The 24,683-nt window shown below is 43.6% G+C and overlaps 1 protein-coding gene across 3 annotated transcripts in view; it reads left to right on the plus strand.

The window, feature by feature from the left end:
• Positions 1-10,845: 10,845 nt before the first annotated feature.
• Positions 10,846-24,683, plus strand: part of SLC6A15 (solute carrier family 6 member 15) — a 39,978-nt gene continuing 26,140 nt past the window's right edge. Inside the window, exon 1 of one of the 3 annotated variants that reach the window (XM_080971475.1) lies at positions 10,846-11,141. The gene's annotated coding sequence lies outside the window, so the exon portion shown is untranslated. Of the gene's footprint in view, positions 11,142-11,735; positions 11,931-12,543; positions 12,825-24,683 lie in introns of those variants that run through there. The other 2 variants (XM_080971476.1, XM_080971477.1) reach the window with 2 other exon arrangements.

The following is a 24,683-nucleotide window of genomic DNA, read 5'->3' on the forward strand; positions in this document are numbered from 1 at the left end:
AAAATTCACTTCAATTACACAACTTGAATGTGTTGAATCTAACCAAATTACAATTGCAGAATAGTGACTGTCTTGAAGTGGCCTGCATGATAAATAAATAAATAAAAAGGTAAATGACCCGTGGATGGTTAGATCCAGTCAAAGGCAACTATGGGGTGTGGTGCTCGTCTTGCTTCAGGCTGAGGGAGCTGGTGTTGTCCACAGGCAGCTTTCGAGGTCATGTGGCCAACATGACTAAACCACTTCTGGTGCAACAGAACACTGTGACAAGTACCAGACCACTCGGAAATGCCACTTACCTTCCTGCTGCAGCAATACCTATTTATCTACTTGCACTTGTATGCTTTTGAACCGCATGATAAATATCACATGTAGTTTAGTCTCAAAAATGAGGCTGCGTTGGGCTGCAAATTTCATTGGTGCAGCAGGTGTGTGTGTGTAAGTGTGTGTAAAAGTGTAAGTATTTTCCCCAGATTGAAATAGCCTCTCATGTCCTGTACTACCCTCTAGGGGGAAAATATAGACAATGTCTCATCAGACTGGTTGAAACTGAATGAAGATACAGTATTCTTCTCTACTGACATTATTCCTTCCTTCTGAAAACAAAGTCGCATTTCAGTTAGCTATACCACTTGGCATGGATCCCGTCTCAACAGAAACATACTGCTTGCTACATTATTGCCAGACTTATTTCCAACTGCAATGCAACCTATGTAAATGTAACTTGGAGCTGTCTTGGGTGAGTGGGGGGTTAAGAAATGCTACATCACAATCTGCACCGATGGTATGGCATAAATAAACCAACCTTCTCCAACCTGATGTCCTCCAGATATTTGGAATTATGGCCCCCACCAGCCCCAGACAACACAGACAGCGGTCAGGGACTATGGGAGTTGTAGTCCAAAACATATGATTGGCATCAGCTTAGAGCTTCTATCCTCCAACCCAAAGTTCATGTCTTCCATGATACGGACATGTTCTGCTACTGTATATACTAATTTTAGGGGCTTCTCTTTACCACAAATGCAAGTTTCATCAGCCAGCTCTGCTGCATTCCCAATTTGTGCTCTTTTGCTAAGGCTGTGTGCACCCTAAATTGTTTGTGGCACAAAAATGTGGAGGTTGGTTGTTGTTGTTTTTTTTCAATCTGGGATCATTCATGCTCATCCCAAACATGTAGTTTTCAATCTAGATTGATTCTAGAAGCTGCCATCCACAAGTGTGGGTGTAGTTAACTTGATAAGTGTTTGAAAACCATCCACTTGGTTAGGTTACCCATGCCTTTTCTGCCCTCCTCTAGGTGAATAAAGAAGCAAGTGGTGATTGTGATCCTGGTAGACATCCACCTACAGCATCATTGGGCAGGTGTGGCTACTCTCCCCTCCCCCAACACACACATTTGCTGGGACTGCTTATATGTGTTTTCAAATTGACACATTGTGGGGTAATGCAGAATTGCAATGGGCTTTTATTTTTTGGAATAAAACCAGTTTCTCCAGAAGCACTTTTCACCGGCAGAAAATATGCAACACATCTAGACTGTGTGTTAGCTATATAGGAAAAAACAGCTGCCACCTCTCCTTTGATTCTAGAATGAAATGTTTTGTGTATGCAGTCTAAGTCACAAGTGTGCAGTTTTCACGATGCAGTGAATGGATGACATGATACCTCTTTGTTGCTTAATGCATGCTGCCACGAACCACTAACAGAAGCAGGCTACTTTCAACCCATCCTATGTAGTCATTTACTTCTCTCTTGAACTCCCAAGCTGCATTATTTCTTATTGCAGAGTCTCATCTTTCTTTTGTCCATACATTGGCACAGAAGCCATATTCCCCTGGCAATATGGGCAACTATTTTCTAATTTTTATTTTTGTCTTGGATGGATAATTAAGGACCTGAATCATCCATGCACTGCACAGGGAAATTCCAAGAACTCTGATCAATATTTCTCTCCATTTCATTGTGCTTAAAGCTTTGCGCAGCCGATCGCATGGCACCTAGACCACATAAGGAGCATCACATGCTTTTCTGTTGCTAGGGGTAACTGAGAAGAGAGTGAGAACTGGCTGCCGCCTGTCACATGGCATCCTGCAAAATGTAATGCATTCGGGCAGCTTGTCCTTAGATTGTTTAAGCCTTGTTATGATCACATGATTACATCACTCAAGTAATATATGACTGCCAGTTAGAAATAAAGTGATTTACTGCATGTTACTGGAACCAAACTGACTAACGTTGTTGCAAATGTAACCATGCCTGAATGCCCATCTCTATTAAACAGAATTGCCATAAGTCAAGGGTATGTCTCCATACTATTTATTCCTAATAGATTCGACACCTGCTTTATTTTGCAGATTTTTTTAGAAGCAGGATTTTTTTAAAAATAAATAAATAAGAAAGAAAGAAAGAAAGAAAGAAAGAAAGAAAGAAAGAAAGAAAGAAAGATCCACCAGCTTGAATACAAAGCCAGGACATACAGTATTAGGATTTAGGCAAGCTAGCAAGTCATTATCACTTTCTTCTCAGCCACCTTCTTCAGAGAACAAGTGGAAATGACACTGTTAACCTTATTCTAGCTTCTGATAAATTTGAGTCCCCATTGCTGTCATTCAGTTTGTGTCTCTGCATGTGCATGACAGAGTTTGCTTAAATGAGGCTTAGGGGCTAATATAGCAGGGCCATTGCAGGTCAAGCTTCACAGGCATTGGCAGAAATACAGAATACCTCTGGCCTCAAATGAACTTGGGAAGCTCCTATTGAAGTAATGGGATCAGGGGGGAAATGAATTTAATGAGACTTTACGAGCATAGGAATTGCCATGCCACAGAAGTCCTTGGTGGGTCTTATCCAGTCTTCCCCCCAACCCTGTGCCCTACAGATAGTTTGGGCTATGATTCTCATCAGTCTCAGCAAGCTTGGCTAATGGTCAGGTTTCATGGTCGAAGAACATCTGGGGGACATTAGGTTGTTGTTGTTGTTGTTGTTGTTGTTGTTGTTGTTGTTGTTGTTGTTGTTGTTATAAGTTGTATACTGCCTATCCCTTCAGCTATTCATACACATCCCTCCCCATACGTTGAAGGCTGAACTTCAAGTGGACTCTGCACATGATTTAGACCCTGGAAGGTCAGGATTCTAAATTGCAAAGGGAACTTGAATACAACAGTTAAGAAGCTCAGTCCACAATTATGGAGTGTGGTGGAAATGACATTAGTTATGTGCAGGGGGATGAAGACAACAGGCCACCCCCACGTCCTCTGTTGCATGGTGGCAATTGTGTGTGTGTGTGTGTGTGTGTGAGAGAGAGAGAGAGAGAGAGAGAGAGAGAAGACACAGAGAGACAGAGATGAGGACACAAATGAGCAATACAGGTGCATATAAAAGATCCTAGGTTCAATCCTTGGTGTCTTCAGGTAGGGTTGGGAAAGATTGTTTGCCTGAAACCCTGGAAAGCCACTGCTGGCCAGTGTGGAGTACTGAGCTAGGTAGGCTAACTGCACCTAGGCAGTTTCCCATGTTTCTGTAGTTCCTAAGTTTGGAAACTACTCAGATATGTGGATTAATTGCTAAAGGAACCGGCAGTAGACATTATACCCCCCTCTTATGTGAATACTTTAAAGGGGCAGCTCTGTTATAAGAATGGCCTAGAGTGTCTAAGTGTGACACTGCTAGCCCATCTGCACTTCTAAAAATTTCACCTTGCCAGGCTTATGAACATCTATTAAAAAAGAGTTGATGAAGATAGACGTAATTATGGTTCATGCTCTCAGAAGCCTGAGCTAATGAGATCATGGGGAAATGTGGCCAAGGTCCAGTTGGCAATGCTGCCAGTGCCAAGGGCAGGGCTCTAGATCAAAAGAAACAGGCTCAACTTCTAGTCTCAGCATCAAAGGATCATGAAATGTGAGCATACTGGCAGTTTCTGCTTAGATGTATCATTTATTTTAGTTAGGCTCCTGATGCCTGCTGAAATATACAGATTGATAGATGCACAATTTCGGAGCAGACTATGGATTTCAGCAACTGGAAATGAGTTTTTATATGAAGACAATTGGCTATAATACATGCAGAAGATCTTCAGGTAGCACTGGGAATGAGCCCTGCCTGAAGCCCTGGAGGGCTGCTGCCAGTAAGTGTAGACCAGGGTTTCCCAAACTTGGGTCTCCAACTATTTTTGGACTACAGTTCCCATTATCCCTGACCACTGGTCCTGCGAGCTCAGGATGGTGGGAGTTGTAGTCCAAAAACAGCTGAAGACCTAAGTTTGGGAAACTGTGGTGTAGACAATACTGAGTTAGATGAACCAATGATCTCAGTATAAGATTGCTCACTATGTTCCTAACAGAATTTATTGGTTTAGTTTTACATTTTAAAAAATCACGGTTGTTGAGATGAGCCCTTTTGACACTGAACAGGCACATCAGTGAAAGCAAGATCCTAATGGAAGGACAGGTTCTCCAACTACACATTCTCTTTTCAAGGCTGAGAAGGAGCCTCTATGGCAGGCATAGGCAAACTCCGGCCCTCCAGATGTTTGGGACTACAATTCCCATCATCCCTGACCACTGGTCCTGTTAGCTAGGGATGATGGGAACTGGAACTGTAGTCCCAAACATCTGGAGGGCTGCAGTTTGCCTATGCCTGCTCTATGGCTACACTTGCCTACACAAGACCACTATCACAGCATGCACTAGCTCCGTTGCAGATTCTAGGCACATTCAGCTGAACATGGTGAGACTCTTCCGATTTTTGCCTCCAATGCAGGAAGGACAGAAGTGGAGCTAAAAGTATGAATGAATTCTGGGATGGAGGCGTGGTGCTTCCATGTGCTTCCTTGCCCACCCCCACCCCCCACATGTTCCCCTGAATGCACAGACAAGGCTTTATGATGTATTTTTTTTTGTTTATTGCATTTATATCCCACCTTTCCCCCCAAGGAGTTCAAGGTGGTAGACATGTTTCTCCCTCTCCTCAGTTAATCCCCACAACAACTCCATGAGGTAGGTTAGGTTGGGGAGCAGTGACTGGCCCCAGAGTCACCCCATGAACTTCATAGCAGGGTGAGGATTTGAACCCTGGTCTCTCAGGTCCTAGTCCAGCACTCTAACCACTGCACCACAAGGGCTTTCATTCTTACAGTCATCAGATGAGGGACATATATATATGTACCAGCCTATAGTCAAGTGGCAAAGATGTGACAGTGACAAATAAGATTAAATTCTAATAGAAAATAATAAAATAAGACTTTATCGGGACATACCTGTAACTACAGAAAGCATGCTAACTGCGTATCATAGACTAGACATCACAGCTATTAATAAGAAGACTGCACATTTTAAAGATGGATAATGCTGGCCTATTGACAAACATGAATAGTATTTTAGCATAACAGTAAAGCAAGTGAAAGTACTATATATAAAGGGATAGTTATGGAGCACTGCCTCTGTCTTCAGGGATTGTTCCTAAATCAAAGTTCAAAGCATCCACAGCAACTGAGAACACACCAGAGCATCATTATGACAATGACACTTAAGAGTTCTAAGCGTGCCATTTCCCCCTTCTCAGTCAGCCAAGCCAAAGAAAGAAAGACTGCCCATTAACTGAAGCACATGCTTTGTCTAGCTGCTTCATAATCCTTGATTAATAATGCAAGAACAGAAAGGCAATGAATGGGTCCAACCCAAAGATGCTTATATTACATCCTCTCCTATCACTGCACACTTGAATCAACTCTCACCATGCCGATGATCTGTTTGGGGAGTGGGGGAAGAAAGGGGTGCACTCATATTCCATCCACTGATCAATAGTACTAGAGATGCCAGTGTCAAATTCTTGTATGCAGTGAAGAAGATTGTATTGCTTCCTGCTGTCCCCTACTTCAGGCAGCTGATTTTGAATGCTGTGCAAGGGCAGCAAATTATTAGTTATTTACAGTGCAATCCTATGCATGTCTACTCAGAGATGAACCCCAGATAATTGTGTAAGGGGATCCAGCTTTCATTTATTATGAAGATAATACGAATCTATATTGTAGTTCTAAGGTCAATGTGATCACAGCACATCTGAATTAGTGGTATTCCTGTGCAGTGTCTGGATACAATGTTGTGATTAGTGGAGAAGTTGTGGTCTCTGCATGCAAAATTCTTGTTCTGTATCCCTAAGATTACACTGGCCGAGCACTGGATTTTACTACTTTGTACAAGAGGGCAAGGGTGGCTGTCACAGGGGGACCTACATACAGGGCTACCTGGTGAGTAATAAAGCAATACATTTCCCCTTCCTCCAACATTTTCTCTTAATCCTTTCATTGTGTGCCTCCTTGATTACAGCTTTGCACATTTGTAAAAATTTACCTGGCAAGCCAACCTTCCATTATAAGAAAAAAGAAATCCCACTGTGCTCTAGATGCCTAAGCTCAAGGCAGAACTTAATTAAAGTTCAAACGAGCATGTAAGGTGTTTAAAATGTGTGGCATACTTTTTTTAAAAAATGCATAAAGAAAATGTTGCTCATTCATCCCCTTGCATAATTTCTCTTCAGTCAAATGATGTCCCTCCACTTCTAGGTAGTTTCCCCCCAATATGTTCCAAGTAGATTAGCACTGGCACACATAATTACATTTAATTTTTGCACTTATTGTGCAGTTTTCTTTGCATGTGACAATTATGCTTGCTGATTAGGAAATTAATTCATGACTAACTTGCATGTTGTTTCAAATAGTGTTTGCAGCTGCTAAAGAATCTGACAGGAGGTACATAAAACAAGCTTTTTTTTTTTTTTAAATGCCTATGCTAAACTCCTCACATTTTGTGTCACTTCAGCTATGTCTTTTTGCTGCTTGCTGAGTTAAATCATGATACAGCAGTTGCCCACTCAACCTGTGCCTTCCATCTGGGTTACTAGGTTACTTTCTCTGCCTGCTGCTACCCCATCTCTGCTGCCTAGTTCCTACACTGACACACCTTTCCTTTAACAACTTTAATAAAGAGTGCTATTTTAAAACTGGCAACATGGGGACCAGACCCTCATATACTTAAAAGAGTTTAGACATAGAGAACACCCATTTAAATCAAGTCCACTGGTTTCAGTTGGTCTCTACACGGAGTATGATTTAGTCGGCTATCACTCATAGTTTTACAGACGATGGGATTTCTGCAGTCAAGCTACCCATGTGTTAATCTGTTTTGTGGCAGATTATTTCCTGGTGATAGATGGCACCTGTGGAATCTAAAGGAGGCCGAGATTTGCTGGGAGTCTCTTGTTCACTTGGGCAAGACAATCTGGGCTCGCTCCAGTTCATGGGTATAGCCAGGGGTCAGAGAGGGGCTGCTGCTCTCCCAAATCAAGTAAATCAATACAAAATACTTAACTAACTGAGGTTCTGTCCCCCTAACACAAAGCCTGCCCCCCAGATAAATCCTAGCTACGCCTGAGGATGAGCTATGGCATCTTCTCTCTCCTGAAGTTGGTTCCCTGCAGCTGGTTTTCCTGAGTGTGCAATGGAAGGCTGCTGCTGCACAGGTTCCTTTGATTCTTTCTCATGGCTTGTTCTCTCCTTGGATCAGTGTATGTTCACATGGCTTTGGACCTCAGCTTTCCTCTGCTCTTTATTCTGTAATTCTTTTTGCTGTATCCAAACTTGCTCACCCATATCCCACTTAGTTTGGGTAGGTGCCTTAATTTGTGTTCTGCTATAAATTCAACTTATCCATTGTGTCCATGTTGGCTGTTGAAAGCTGACTCACGTGGGCACCAAAGTGTTGACCCATCAGACCCTGTGCTTGACTACAAACTTTGTGAAGGTGCATTCAGGATGGCTAGATATAGATCAGGTGTGTCCATGATACGCTGGTTCATGGGATGACTTAGATATGAACCATTCCTTGCTCTCCTGGCTTTCTTCAAATTTTTCTTACCCATATATTGTTGCACATATGTGAAGATGTTTCTGTGTCAGAGTGTGCTGCAAGTTCATTACAGTTTTCTAATTCGTATAACAACAATTGTGTAGTAGATCAAGCTGGAGGAGCGAATCAGAATGAAAAATGTACTCATCCATGAAACTCACTGGACAGTCTAAATACTGTAACACTATAAAGCCTTGTTGGATCAGATCAAAGGCATGTCTAGTTCAGAATCTTGTTTTCACAGTGGCCAACCAGATGCACATGGGAAGCCTGCAAGTAGGACTTGAGTGCAATAGCACTCTCCCTACTTGTGAATCCCAGCAACTGGTATATAAAGGCATACTGTACTGCCTTCAGTGGGGGAGGCAGAACATAGCCATCATGGATAGTAGCCATTGACAGCCTTATTAGTCATGATTTTGTCTAATTCCATTTCAGAACCATCCAACTTGGTGGTTCTGGGAGAGCATTCCACAATTTAACCACGTGGTGTGTGAAGAAGTATTTCCTTTCATCTTTCAACATTCAGGATGGCCTTGACTTCTAATAGTATGAGAACTATGGTTATCCCCACAACCATTATTTGAGGAAAACAATGTAAGCCCCTTGCTTTACCAGGATGCCCCCTCTAACTTAGATTCTAAATTGGCCAAGTCATGTATATAAATACCAGGAAGCTGGTTTCATCTCTTGCCTGATCAACAGCACAGTATCCTCTACCTGTTGCACTTCAGTTCTGAGTTTGAGTTATGGGTTGTAGAAATAACCTGGACTGAAAATATCCATCCCATATTGGGATTTGGATATGATTGTCATCCAAATCCCAAACCCGACCCCAACACTACTAAACAAATCTGCACTGATTTTAAAATACTGATTCACACACACTGAGAGGTATAATAGCAGGGTTATTCAATGGATGATAAGTCCATTTAGCAACCAGTGGGCAAATCCACAGTGTTTTCCATCTGTAAGATTTTCTGAAATATATTCACACATTTGCCTATGACTAATTGATTTACTTGTGCTGGTGAAAAAGGGCTGGTAAATTATTTCAAATAATTTTCAATTAGGAAGCCTTGGGAAATCTAAACAATATTTTTGACCATCACTTTGTTTTGCTACAACAAACCCTCTTCCTTTCATTAAGCCTGCCTTTAAAACCAAGTGTACACTTATAAAGCAGATAAGGTTTTATGATGGCAATTTACCATATCCACATAGAGGGTTGCATTTGGTAGATAAGGTGCCAGAAAATCAACAGATGTTCACACTAATTGAACTGCCTTCCTGCTGGTGCTCTCAGTCGAATCCCATACTAATTATCTCTTTATACATATTCTAAATAGGATCTATTCTTCTGCATGTTAAATGGCTTCAGAACACAATAGGGATTTACAGTCTAGTGTTGCCTGGTTTCTCAGTTTTTACCTTGCTAAGTGATAAGACTAGTTCTGCCAGAAGAGGATGGGAGGCCACTAGCCTCTAGGTAGGGATGGATCCTCCACAAATCAACCTCTCCAGACCAATGTATTATTGATATTATTCCTATATGCTGTATACTTCCCTGACATATTTGCATGGAAGTGTGGATTACAGTGGTACCTCGGGTTAAGTACTTAATTTGTTCCGGAGGTCCATTCTTAACCTGAAACTGTTCTTAACCTGAAGCACTACTTCAGGTTAGCTAATGGGGCCTCCAGCTGCTGCCGCGCCACTGGAGCACGATTTCTGTTCTCATCCTGAAGCAAAGTTCTTAACCCGAGGTACTATTTCTGGGTTAGCGGAGTCTGTAACCTGAAGCGTCTGTAACCTGAAGCGTCTGTAACCTGAAGTGTATGTAACCCAAGGTACCACTGTATATACTGCTTGGAATGAAGGACAAGATGGCAACCTCACCATGTCCTAAAACCAACGGAACTAGTAGTTGAATTTTACATGCCAACACCTTCCACCACCCTTGAGCAGCAGTTCAGATCGGAGGCTACAGAGCAGGCTGAGCAGCACACACAGTGTGTTCTCCAACAGCTCACCACCGCTACCCCAGTCATCTGCTGCCTCAGTCTCCCCAATGGAAGAGCTGGTCCTGACCTAGCTCAAGGAAAGTTCTCAAAGGTCATAGCTGCACAAGAGCAAATTCATTCATGCATATGCAGCACTTTTCAATGACTCCCTTCAAATTTGTTACACTTTCTTGCTACTAATTCCACAGGGCCTCTTCTGTTGAATCAATATTTAATCCCTGCTTTGGTTTGTTGTGTTCATTTCTCCCCATCAAGAAACAGGCATTCGAGAACTGACCAACGATGACCTGCCATTATCAGATCTATTGTTCCTGAATATTATGGGATGAAACACATTTCGGTACACACACTCCGCTTGGGAGAATCGGGAAACCAAGAAGCGCCAGCAATGGGCCGATGTGCGTAAAAGGGCCTTCCGAGGAAACCCTGAATGTCAACCTTCCGTTTCTCTTCCTCGGCTCCTATCCTCTTTGCGCGCAGGGCTGCCTTCACACACAGACGTCTGTCCAGTCTCTCTCTCTCGTCCAAAGCCTGAGAGCCGGCCTGGGCGCACATGCGCACTGCGAGGGAGCCGCGGCCGCCGCATCTCCTCCACGAGCACATGGCCCGTTTGGAAAGGCGGAATGTGCCGCAACGTCCCGCTGGAAGAACTACCTACGAGGGTGGGGTGCGGCTGAGGGAACCGGCGGCCGGGAAGGCGCTGCGCTTTGTTCTGGAACAAAAGCCTCCGGTCTGGGTTGCGCGCTACCGGGGGGTGGGGGTGGGGAGCACCTCCGAGCGGCGGCGGCGGCGGCGGCGGAGAGCCTCCCTCCGGCGGGAGAGAAGGCGCGCGCTCCGCACAGGCTGAGGGAAGAGCGGGAGGGGGAGGAGATGCCCGCCGCGCTCTGGCGTGCTGCTGCTGCTGCAGACTGCGCTGCACCAAGGGAGGGGCGGCTCTTCTCGCCCTGCCTTTCCCGCGCCCGCCCCCTCCCCCCCCCCGAGTCTTTAAACGCCCCTGCATAGGAAGAGCCGCGCACATGTCCGTTCTCCCTCGCGCAGAAATATATATTTAAATAGCTCTATACCATACACACACAAGCGCGCGCACGCGCGTCCGACCGCCTGCCGGCTCAGCCAGTCGCTGATTCCTCTCGCCGACCTCCGCCACATTGCAGGGGCTGCCGCTTGTCGAGTCGCCGAAGCAGGCGGGGCACCCCGGGCGCGGAAGGAGGTAAGGCGAGGCGGGGGTGCAGTCAGGGGAGCCCCCGGCCCTGGGTGAGAGGGGCAAAGGGGAGGGGGGCAGAAATGGCTGGGCTGGAGGAGGAGAGCCTCGTGGTCGCCGAGGAAAAGGCTGAGCCGCGCGCGCATAGCGCCACAGACAGGTTTCTTTGATGGGAAGGAGGAGGGATCTTTGCCATCCGTGGACTCTCGATCGAGGGAGTGGGGAATGATAATCTTCACCCCCCCCCCAAAAAAAGAAATCTCGTTGTTTTCTGAAGAATGGGCATGGTGTATATTGAGCTAGAGAGAGTCATGGTTTGACTCGGTCGATGGCAGCTTCCCCAATGGGTAGTGGCCGGTGCCACGCGCCATCATATGCAGAAGAAGCCCCCGTGTGTCTGTCTGCAAGGCCGGGCTAAGTAAGGCAAGAGGGATGGCGGGATGGATCCCTAACCAGGCAATAGTCTGGATCCATGGTGGGCACTGCCTGTCGCCCTTGCTTCTTCCAGCACCGTCTCGTACAAGCGAGTCTAGGCATGAGATTCCCCCCCCCCCTTGTCTCGATCCCTAGTGGCATAGAAAGGCGCAATGATGGCCTCGGCGAAGACGCTATGGGGAAGTAGACGCGCAGGCTACGTAGCTGGACCCTGGGACCATCCCCAGCAGACAGAAAGATGAGCAGCGCATCCTGGGCTCCGGGTACCCAGCATGAACTGAGCATCCTTCTTGGGCGAGGCGTGGCGAGGCAGCGGGCTGGAGGCTGGCCAGAGGGAAAGAGAGGAAAAGAAGAGCCATGTAGGTTAGTAGGATTTCGAGGTAGCGCTGCTGTCTGTGTTATGTCTCCCCCCCCCCCCCCAAGTATATCCATCTGCCCAATACAAATCGAATTCGTTCCGATCTGGCGATCATGCTATAAGGAAGTAGCAGCATCTCCATATTCTCCCACCCTCTTGGTAGTCTTGCCAAGCGTGGCCCGAAATCCTCGTGCTCGTTTATTTTCCTTTTGTGGGAGGAGGGGAAGGTGTGTGTTTGGATCGCCCGTAGAAGGAATCCGGCATTTTACGCAATGACGCGTGGCCGGCATTTTACTTCCTTTCATTGCCACCGGGTGGGAAAGCGGGCCATTTCAAGCCCCCCCCCCCATCGGGCTGAACTTAATGCCGGCTGAACTTGCGCCCCCCACCCCCAATCCACACCGCCTGTGGATCTGTGATGGTTAAGGAGAGGGGCACCCCCGCGCTTCGCTCGCTCGGAGGAACGGACTCGTACGCAGAGCTATTTGGGTGTCTCCGGAGCTTATTACGAGGAAACGGGTGTGAACTGGGCAGGCGATCCTTGTCGATCCGAGAGGATGAGGCGCGCTTCTCCAAGGACGCCTGCATCGCTTCCCAGAGCTTTCATTTAATGGCAGGTGGAAAGTGGAATGATAACTAGGCACAAAGGGATGGGGTTTGCTTTGTTTTTGTTTTTTTTCTGGAATCGGGAAGAGGAAGAGGAACAAAGACCAACACTTTCCGAGGTGTCTGAAGGGGAAGAGCTCCAGTGGCTGATGCTCTGCTCTCCATGACATGTAACCGGTGACAATTCGCTACAAGGACACGCTCTGCTTTCCTAGTGCGTCCCTAATCCCAGCCTGCTTGGAGTAATTGTGGGCGGGCGCAAGCCTGGCACGGGGTGACGTCACCATGTTTGGGTGGGTATGTTAATGAGGAGCCCTCTTCGCTGTCTACAGAGCTTGCTTTTTCCTTTTTTTGCGGTATTGTGAACCTCACCCCTTTTATAGTTCCCAAATAAAGGGAATATATTTTCTTTCTTTCTGCAATTACCATGTTGCTATAGACCCCGTTTCTTTACAGTGATGCCTGTTGTCTACATAGGGGTATTCCGAAACAGGCTTGTGTTGCTATTGTTTGGCATGACTTGTAAGCCTTCAGAACGACCCAGTATGTATTTGCTATGAGCTGTGCTAGTTAAGACAGTGCCTGTCTAGGAATTTTATATATATAATTTTTATATATTTATTATTGAAGGAAATTTACAATACAAAAACACACACATATGCATTATCTTATCTTAGAATGCAATTATATAAATCAATTTAATATATAATCACACAATGTATATTATTTCTCACTTTCTCTTTCTCTCTGTGCATACATATTTGCCACCAATATGATGAGAAAGACTTGACTCCTAACTGCAGTCCCGTGAATATTAGAAGTTCCATTGTGCTCAATGAACCTTACTTCCTAGTAAATACATTTACCTGTGAGTCTCATTAAGGTCAGCTGGACTTACTGTTGAGTGGAGGTGTGCCGGACTGTGTTGTTAGTTGTTTCTTCATTCGCACAAGGAAAGGGGCAGTTTCTGCTCAGCAGCTGCACTATATCATACACCATTCCGAAGGGCTCCCCAGTCTGCAGGAGCAGATTTTCAGGGAACACAGGTTGCTCCAGGGGGATGTGGGCAATGAGAAAGCCTCATTCTGTGCTGGTGAGCTGTGTACCATTCACAGAAGGGAGGCTACAATTGAAGCTGTTATAAACAGACCCACCTCTCACTGATAAGCTGAGAAGATGTAAAATGGTTCAGTTTATTAAAGAGTTTTGATTTTCCTGGGCAACATTCATGTCTTGTTTTTCAGTTATTGCATTCAATGGCAGTCAGTGAGGGACAAATGAGCCATTTTAGATAGTATTTAGCATTGATAAATACTTATCATAGTGGGTATATTTACATGGGGTTATAAGATGTATATGTTGAAGAAAATTGACTTGAAAATAAGAAGGTACTTGCTATGTCCATCTGAAGACACGGCAGTTAAATTTTGCCTCTCTTGTGATGTGTTTAAAGTAGAAAATTGATGACATAAGTCTAAGATATTTCATCAGATCTTACGCCATGCTGTGACAATGCACTAAGATTTGTTGGGGATTTCCCTTACTCTGTAATGGAAGGAAATTGAAAGAGAAAGATTTTACTTCCTATGAAAAAGCAGATTATTCTGCAAACATAGCATGAAATTGCATCAGCAGTTTGCTTTCATCAGCTTATATACTTGCTTTTGCAGATCTGTTCACTAGAATTATAGCATCAATATTATTGGGATCAGCAAGAATATATGGTTACTAATTGTTAAGCGTGATCCTGCCAAAATCTGTCACTTTGCTCTTCCCTTGTAATTACAGGTAATTCACATAATAGTTGTTAGGCACTATTATTATCTGGAATACCGGGAAGCGTTTTTTTTTTTTTAAATACACACCCACATTCCTTTGAGCCTGAACAGTTGCAAATTCAGGAAGCAATTTCAACTGATTTTAACCTGGGAGACAAAACTGCAAGCTACTGTATGCATGAACTAGTGAGCAACTGATGCAACATCACATCTCCTCTCCACCCCAAAATTATCTGTCTTCTTTTCTTATACAGAATCTAAACTGTTCCTTTCAGATTTCCTTTCCCCCAAACTTTTAAAAGTTAGAAACATACCAAGAAATATGAATATGGCCTGGTATAAGTAGTGATTTGAATTGGACCCTTCTACAATGCTTTTGAAAATGTTAGTTTCATTAAAATACAGTGGCTCAATAATTCCCTCTCCCCCTGCAAAAAGGAAGAGAAGAACAGAAGCTAACAGGATCTAGGGGAGACTTGACCCTTGTGATAGTTCTGTTCTCCATCCTACTGGATCACTGAACCACTGCCTCTCTGGCAGAAGCCAAGTCACCTAAGCTGATTCTTCTCTAACTCCATCATCAAATTGATATGATGGAGTATCTCAAATTACTATCATGTGCTTCCAGGCACCTTTCTCAGCAGGCTGAGAACAGGGGCAGGGAACCATTTTCAACCTGGGGGCTGTGTACCTATTGGGCAACCTTCAGGGCATGGGTGGGACAAACCATGACAGTGGAAGGTTCAGATGCAGAAAATGGGTGGGGACATCGGTTAAATGTGGGCAGGACCAGAAGCAAAAAGTGGGTGGAGCAACAGATATAACTCTTAACTATGAGTTGTAAGCTACATTCCAGCCATGCAGAAGTCATACATATCTACACACACCACCACCACCACCACCACTACCCATCTCTCCACCCATCCAAGCAAGAAGCATTATCCTAGTTCAAGGATGCAGCCCAGCCAGGCCAGAGCTGTTGAGTGTTGACCAGTGCCTTGAAGGGGCGTGACTTGGGAAGAGTTTGGAGGGCCAGAGAGAGAGAGGCATTTGACCTCTGAGCCTGGGACTCCCTTCCTCTTCTCTGGAGTGTAGGCATGAATATCAACATTTTTAAAAGAACTAAAAATGGGCACTTTTAATCAGGCAAATAGGTTTTTTTAGCCTGTAAAAATACATATTTCACAATAAAGCAATGCTGTGATAATAGTTTTATTCTTATGCTCAAATAATGTCAGTTATTTTTTTGCTCAAATAATGTCAGTTGTTTTTTAAGTTTAGTTATTATCTGTCTCCTTTATCATTGATTGCCTCTTTCTTTTGTTTCGTTCTCTGATGCTTGGATTCTAATTGTCATGGGAACTGTGTTTTGATTAGGTCTTCTTTGCTTTGTTGGAGGTGTACTTCCCACCCCAATTTTATAATTCCTGAATGCTTTCCCCTGAAACAGCAGGTATAGCAACAGTATGCTTGGGGGAGAGGCACAACATGCTTCTTAATTTAATATATTTTGCAGCAGTGTCTCTATGCTTCAGTTTTAGAATTTGGCATTTTGTGCACCACTCACATGAACTGCTTTGCTGCAGACTTGATATCTTGACTCAGATTTAAAGCTGGCCTCTGACTCCACCCTATGCCTTCCCACCTCTCACATGCAGCAAAAGTGGGCATAGAGTGGCTTGCTTGCACTCTGATTGGCTCTCCCAAGTTCTTCTGTATTGGCCTTTGAGTTGCCAGTGTATTCCAGGATATGGGGCAAGACCAACTTGTGGAGGGAGGGGAGTTATGTACATATCGGACCACTCCATAATCTGTAGACTAGGAGGAAAGGGGTATTGGTGCAATATATTAGCATCTCTATAGTAGATGAAAACATGCAGACTCCCTCTTTTCCACCTGACCTCCAAGATAACATCTATAAATAATGTACAGTCATACCTTGGTTTTCAAATGCCTTGTGAGTTGAACGTTTTGGCTCCCGAACGCCACAAACCCGGAAGTGACTGTTCCAGTTTGCGAACTATTTTTGGAAGCTGAACGTCTGATGGTGCTTCCGCGGCTTCTGGTTGGCTGCAGGAGCTTCCACTTTGGTTTTCAAACATTTTGGAATTTTAACGGACTTCCGGAACAGATTGCATTCAACTTCCAAAGTACGGCTGTATCAAAGAAGAAATCTTCAGCAAGGCACCCTTTAGCACCAGGGTACAAAAGCTTGATTGCCTGAGGGAATTGGGGAGCTATTTAGCTGCTGCCATCCCAAACTCTTTTCTGTCCACTTCCTATTCTAAGATTGTTATTCAAGTAGGCAGTTAGCATCGCATCTAGTTCCCATCACATCTAGCGTTCAAGAATCAAGACAGGGCAAAGGAGCAAAGCGGCCCTGCTCAGAACTAGGAAAGATGTGATGGAAACTAGAACAGCAGCTTAATTTCTGTCTATCTCCCCAGTTATCATGGCCTTGGAGACAGAGTTAGAGCTCCCTGAGAAAAGGCACTGGATGGAACCCAAATGATGGGCAGGGGACCCATGTTCTCAAGGGCACTTTGCTGCTGGAGAATTCAGGATGATGGGTGTGGATGTTGGGATGGAATTTCCTTATTGTTTTATATGTGCTTTTAAAAATGCCTTCACAGAATTGGCTGCATTTGCTTTACTCTGCATGGATTGTGGGTATGGAGACCCTTCTTGGCTGCTGTGCTGCTGTCATGCTTTTGAAAGGAGGTGGGGTCAGTTTAGACTGGGCTGAGGCAATAGCTGCTAATGGTGCTGGCAGCAGTTTCGTGGAGCTGTTGTTGGCTGTGGTATCCATGTTCTTCATTGTCCTTCAGGGGAAAAAAAAACTAGTTCAGAAGTCTCCATAGAACCTCAAGCTGCATTCAAAGCTAAATTACAGAACCACAACCCGTGATGCTGAAATCGACATATGTGTGCCTTTTTGCATGCAAATGTTGTGGGCATCTGTCAGAACTGTTACATTCACCCAGCTCCGTGCCAGAGGTAGTTTTGAAACTAGAATTACTACACTTACTGAAATTATTAACTATGTGATAGCTACCTACATACTCATAGAAGTGTTCACAAAGCATGTAAGAAGAAAACAAAACAGTATGAGACTACTTTTCTCCCTCACCGTTCAAGAAAAGGTTTCTTTCTTCGTTTCTCCTAGAACTGAAACTGACATAGATTAGAAGCTGTGTATGGGATTAGTCACTAGGGAGGCTGGCAACCTTTTTGGGGTCTGTGGTACATTTGCAAACCAGCAAATCTTTCATGTGCAGCATGCGCACACCACACACATGCATGTGCAGATACCACCACACTCACTCTCCCCCACACCATAAATTAAGCTTGAAAAATGTGTTTTCACTTTTTTTTAAGCATCATGGGGCTGAACTTTCTGGAGGTGCTGCAGCAGTTAACCTTCTCTTCCCAAGTGTAATCTTCAGGAAGTTTGCCCCACACTGCAACAAATAGGCTCACTGGAAAGCTTTCTGTTGGGATGAATAGAAGGCTTTTCCAAGTCTCATTAAAGCAGGGGAGGGGTGATTTGGTCACAGCTGGGGACATAAGGGCTCCCTGTCCCCTCCCATGCCACAATTGGGTCTGAAGACCTCTTTCAATCCTCATTTCAGCAGGTGGTGGGCTGGGAGCAGGATCCTGCAGGCACTAGGGCAGGCTGATGTGAAAGCTGATGCAAGAGAGTCACCAAGTTTCTTCACAGTTGTGAGGCAGCTATGACAGGTGCTCTTAGGAGAGGAATCAGTAGCATGAGCAATGGGGATTATTCTTAGACAAGGTTGTCTCACTTCCCCTTGCGTTAGACCAAAAGAAAACCCCCCATTTGTCCTGGACCTAAAGAATTATGCCCACACACTGAGAGAAACATGGGAAGCACCAGATCCAGCAATTTCATCCAAGTGCTGGATGAAGTGAATGAGTGCTGATGACAGAAGGAACTCTGCTCTTCCAAACTGGAATGATGGGCATGGAATTTGTATGCTTGCTGTCTCATTCCCAAGGAAAACACTTGTAAGTGGAGATCCTGCAGCCTCTTAAGAAACCAGCTTGACTTGCTTCCTGTCTTGACAGTTTCATGGGTCTGAGTGTCCTAACCTGGTTCTGACAAGGGTCCATGATCTATGATGGAATAACCCTGGTGGTTTCAGCACCACAGAAAACTCTGAGTGAGCAACTTGCCCTGGCAATGGCTGGAGCCAGAGTGAGGTCTTTCCCAGTTTATTGCCCAAAGGTTTGCTGTCCTTGCAGAAACACTGGAGCTTCTTAAAGGGTCAAATGTTTGACCTGGAGAAGTGTGCTGCTTTTGTGCTCTGTGGCCTGCTACCTGCACCACTACCTGCACAACTGTCAAGTGCAGGCATTTGGTGTCTCAGGCTAAGAGAAGGATGTTTGGTGACTTCGATTCAGTGGGCTCTGGTTCAGTAGGCTGAGGTTCAATGTCAGGAGCTTGGGCTAGCTCTTCAGCCAGTGGCACTGCAGCCATAGACTTGGCTGGCTCTTTCTCCTCTGACTCTGAGGACAAAACCATGATACCTAAAGGCTTGACAGGGTTGATGGAGACCATTGTTGCTCAAGCTGCAAATGCAATGGCTGGTATTCCTCAAAACATACCAAACCCCTGTTTGCTTTTGAGAGGTCTGAGACTGGGGCCAGGATCTGGCTGAGTAGGATCCCTCACATAAGCCTCCAATGATGCAATTCTGTTATATATGGAAACATCAAAATTCTGTGTGGAGCAGAAATGAACAGCTGCAGTTTAAACAAATAATTAGTGCACGCACACACTATGGTTTTCGTGTTCTGATTAAAAGTTTTGATACTTTGATTTGTTTTTGCCATAAAAGTATTGGGATAAAATTACAATTAGTAGGAGCAGGTTTCTTTTCTTTTCTTTTCTTTTCTTTTCTTTTCTTTTCTTTTCTTTTCAAGGCAAATGCACTGGCAGTTATGTAGCTCCCTGGAGGTCTTTCATGTGACTAAACTATTTATGGTTATTAATGTAGAGTGTTTTGACTTTGCCTACTGCATTTTCCATTTTAATCTCTTTTAAAGTACGAGAACATAAACTGTTCCTTTAAAAAAGTAGAACAGTTGATTCTGTACATTTTTTTTTAAAAAAACCCTGAGTATTAATGTGTATGAAAGTTACTAGGAAATTGGCTACATGTGAGACTATTAAAATGACTGTCAACTGAAGCACATCAGCCTTCCATTGATGATAGCAGGCTATTTTTTTTTTAAAAAAGGGGTCTATTTAATATATTTTGATCTTTCCTCCCACCTAACAAAATCTGTTATACTTTATTAAAATTTTCATATGATCTTTGTAAGGTCTTGACACACTTGTAAGGTGATTGTGGGGGAAGAAGAAATCCTTCTGAATTATCATTTCAGTAAAGTAGGAAACTCGATTCAAAACCATTTCACATTCATTAATACTTCTTAATATCTGGTTCAGTTACTAACTTTTAAAAGCATCTGAGAACACATGAAACAATAAATGAGATGGTTCAGACATGTTTCATGAAGATGAACGTCATGATGTGTCCAGGTTCTTGATAGAAATATTTTCAGAAAATTCCCATTTCTTAAAAATGCATTGCTTAATAAAAATTATATTTACAAATGAGTAAAACAAACAGGGTTTTCAAATAATTCCATTCACATTCACATGAGGCACGTAATTTAAACAAGCAGGCCAATTAAATTAAAACAAAATAACATATTCAGACATGCTAAACCACATTTAAACTAATTCAGGAGGTTTCCAAAGTTTTCCAGAAAATTCACGTTGGAAGGGTTGATGGTTTAGTTTAATTGTATTTATGATAACAGTTTTGATGCACTAATATAAAGGCATTAATTTTGCTTCAAAATAGAAGCATGTCAGAGTGAGGTTATATAAGAAATAGACTTTTATCTGGATCTGGATCATTTGCCATCTTTCATTAGTGAAAGTTCACATCACATGCAGCTTGAGTCTTCATCTGTTTCTAGCAGGTTGGGGGACAATATGTTTTGGAGCGTAGCCTTGGAGACAGTATGATACGACTATATCAGGTTTCCATAGCAGATTTTAGATAGTAGTGTAAGTGGAAATTTTAATACAATGAAGAAAAGGTCTACAACATTCTGAGCTTCAGAAAAAGAATATTCTAGAGCAGTCGCACTCCAGAACTGCATTAAAGTTTGTTTGAGGTATCTGCATACAAACATAATTCAGAAGACAAACTGAAAGTTTGGAGCTGACATAAGTGGACTATGTATTATTCCTTAATAGTGTGAACATATCCAGAAGGAATACTCATTGCCTAGGTAATAATTTCTCCTAAATCCTCTAGTGCTGGTAGAACACAATTCTACATTGGTGGAAATACTGACAGCCAGTGAAGTGTAGTGGCTAAAGTGTTGGCCAAGGACCAGGGAGACTGAGATTCAAACCTTCACTCAACCACAAAGGGTGACCATGGGCCAGTCATTGGTAGGAGGCTATCTCTTGCGTAGCCTCTATGCTGGAGGAACAACATTGGTATTGGCGGGGGGGGGGGGGGAGAGGACTTGGCAGATTCCTGTATTTCTGCAGGACATTATTTCAACCACCAATGATGGCTAAAAATTTCACTCTCTATGGAGTTAATGGATAGCCCAAGATGACAGTCACAACAGAAGATAAGATTCTGACTAACACTGCAGCCAGTTCTTGTTCACCCCCAGGACAATATAAGACACCCCCCCCCCCCCCAGAAAACAAAGATCTCATATACAGTGGTACCTCGGGTTAAGAACTTAATTCGTTCTGGAGGTCTGTTCTTAACCTGAAACACCACTTTAGCTAATGGGGTCTCCTGCTGCCGCTGCGCTGCTGCTACACGATTTCTGTTCTCATCCTCAAGCAAAGTTCTTAACCCGAGGTAATATTCTGGGTTAGCGGAGTCTGTAACCTGAAGCGTATGTAACCCGAGGTACCACTGTAACAGGCTGTGAGTGTTCCACTCTTCTTCTGATTGTTAGCAGGTAGGGAATATCTGTACTGCAGAACTCAGCTCAGCTGCCTCTGTGATGTGGCACACCCACAGAGAAGATGTCAGATTGTGGGTTCACCACCACAGAGTGCTGTTGGCTAGACTGTTGAAGCAGACAAATGCATGGCTTGTAACTTCTCAAAGTCATACATTCAGTCTCATGGGCTCAAGTCTGTGGAATTCATTCCCAGCTGAGGTTAGTCATATACCTTCCTGCTAAATTTCAGGTGCATGACCAAGACTTTCTTGCTCCAGCAGCCATATACAAGTAGTTTTCAGTCTTATAATAAATAGTTATTATTTTATTGTCCCATTTCCTGTGGATCGTTTTTATGTACACTGCTTAGAAATGCAAATGATTAAGCAGGATACACATATCTTAAATAAATAAACAAACAACCATGTTGTAATAAGTAGCTTATTTTATTGAAGCAGGAAAAGCTACCCAAGGATGTCTGCTCCATTAAAATATAGAACTAGATCTCGGAATAGGGATGTTCAAGTGGGAGGGGGCCTGATTCTCACTGCCCAGTGTCATTGGGGTAGAAAGGAGGTTTAGCTTCCATGCTAACGATATCCTTTCCTTTCTTCCATATGATTGCCATTTCCTTTTACAGGGAAAAAGTAAAGAGCTCCAACTGGAGATACTGCAGTAATAAAAACAAACAAATAAGCCCACCCATGGGCAGAACACACTTTAAAAAAACATATCACCAGTATCAAATAGCAGGTTTCTATAGAAACACAGAACACTGCCTTATTCTGAGTCAAACCATTGGCCTATCTAGTTTAGTATTGTTTACACTGACTGGCAGCAGCTCTCCAAAGTTTTCCCCCAAGTCCTACATGGAGATGATGTGAACTGAACCTTGGACCTGTTGCAATCAAAGCAGGTGCTTTACCAGTGATCTACAGCTTCTCCCCTAAATTATTAGCATACCAATTGACATTAAATAATTTATATTAAAATGGTACTTTCTGTGCTTTTATTTATTTATTTATTTTCATGATTCTTTTACTCTTGTGTTGTTATTTAATTACTCCTTGTGCAATGTGTGTTTTTACAATCCTGAGTCATTGGAGAAGGTAGTGTTCGGTTTTCACTTTCTTTTGAAAAGATGGGTAAATTGACCAAGAAAACTATATTACTGTTCCTATAGCAAGGCATGCTAATTCTGTTTTGGCAGCAGAGAGCAAATCAGCTCTGCTCCAAATGTGGGCAGCTGGGATTAGCATGCCTTTGACTTGCCTGTGTGTGAGAGGAAAAGTTGATCCCCTGTATAAGCTATCTATTAATATTTATTTAAATAAGCTACTTCTGTTTCCTTGCCATATATTAAATTGCAAAATATCTGTGCTCCTCTAATATTGCATCATGCACATGACATGCCTTTACCTCCCATCTCAGAACAGACATTTTAAAAAGAAAAGGTATGCATATTCAGCTTGGGGAGGGGGAGGAAGGGAAAGGAGATTGTTAGCAGCTTTGAGACTCCTTAGGGTAGTGATAAAGCGGGATATCAAATCCCAAGCTCCTCTTCTTCTCTTCTCTTGGCAAAACTGCTCTATAGAAGTTGGCTGGTAAATAGCTCTACTTTCTATTATTTTTCCATTATTAGGCTTTATTGCCAGCTTTTAGTAGGTTCATCCAAGTTATCTTGAGGCCACATTGATCTAAATGTACCAGGATCTAGCATTTATCTGTTTCTGAAATGAGATATTGTTTTCATCCTTGTTTTTGATGATCTCCCGTGTTATGAAAATGCCTGATTGGTTTGGTACATTTGGTACACTTCCCATTTATATTAATCAGGCAGGTTTTTTTCATTCTCCCTTGGCTGATGTAATTCAGACTAAAAACTACTTTATCTACTGTAGAGATTTATTACTTGAAATAGTCAAATAATGGAATCAGGATTTTCATTTTACAGGGGCAGGTGCTGGTGAAATGTTGTTGCTAACCACTTCTGAAACTTGCCAGACTTTTCAGTTATTATTAAGGTCAGGAAACCAGAAGATAAATGGAATGACCTTGGAACAGCCTAATTTGCTTTTTCCTGTCATTATAGTAGAAATGATGAAGAAGCCTGAAAACATTCAGCTCTTCAGAAATCCAAAGAGCTAAAATTTCAAAGCCAAGATTGGGTGAATCTTATAGTTCAAAACACTTGCAAAACCATTCCTGTAGATCACAGCATATGAAATAACTTCCATAGTTTCAAGACTGTATCTTGAAGGGCATGACACCTGCTTAGTAAAACTGCAAAGTTACCCTGGGAAATTTGACTACCCATATGCATTATCTTGTTCTTAATGCAAGGCAGACCTGCGTTAAGAATTTAAATGAGGCAGAGTCAAGAATCTTAGGACCAATTCACATGATCAAACTGATAATAGAATCATAGAATTGCAGAGTTGGCAGGGACGATGTGGGTTATCTAGTACAACTCCCTGCACTGCAGGAATCTTTTGCCAAAGATGGGGCTTGAACACATGAGCCTGAGATTAACAGTCTCATGCTCTAGTGACTGAGCTGTTATAATGTTGTCAAGCGTGTAAGTTGGATTCATCTGAACGGATTCAGGTAGCTTTCTTCCTTGGTGCCTTTGCAAGCTGACCCACATTCTTTACAATACACTCTGTGAACTACTTCAAATCTACTCAAAGTGGGTTAAACTACGCCATTATTCATTTGGACTGTATTGATTTCTTTGTAGCACATGCTGAAGCAGTTATTTGAGTATACCTCTTCTTGCCAAACACAGACCTCTGAATCTACTCAGGCCACTGGTGAAAGAACGGGGGTGCGGCCTGCCCGGGGGTTATCCCTGAGGGGGGTGACATCGCCGCCCTGACCCCCGGGATGCTTGCCACGGGCGGCGCCCCCTGGAATGCTTGCCACCAGTGGCTCCCCCCGTGATGCTCTCCATGGGTGGCTTCCCCCTGGGACACTCACTGCGGGCATTGCCCCTGGGACATTTGCTCTGCCCCCATGGGCAGCTAGCCCCACCCCCGGGTGCACAGCATGTGCACTGCTCTGGGTGCCGGAGCAGCTAGCTCCGCCTCTGACTCAGACAACATATAAACATTGCCAATTTGGTTTTTTTGCAAAGTACCATTTCTGAACAGTGAAAGATAATAATAAAAAACAAGTCAGATTTTAAAGCATCTACTCATAAAGGATGGGATGCGGGTGGCACTGTGGGTTAAGCCACAAAGCCTAGGACTTGCCAATCAGAAGGTTGGTGGTTCGAATCCCCATGACGGGGTGAGCTCCCATTGTTCTGTCCCAGCTCCTGCCCATCTAGCAGTTCGAAAGCACGTCAAAGTGCAA

This window comes from Podarcis pityusensis (genome assembly GCF_964106645.2).
Source record: "Podarcis pityusensis genome assembly, chromosome: 10".
NCBI classification, from domain to species: domain Eukaryota; kingdom Metazoa; phylum Chordata; class Lepidosauria; order Squamata; family Lacertidae; genus Podarcis; species Podarcis pityusensis.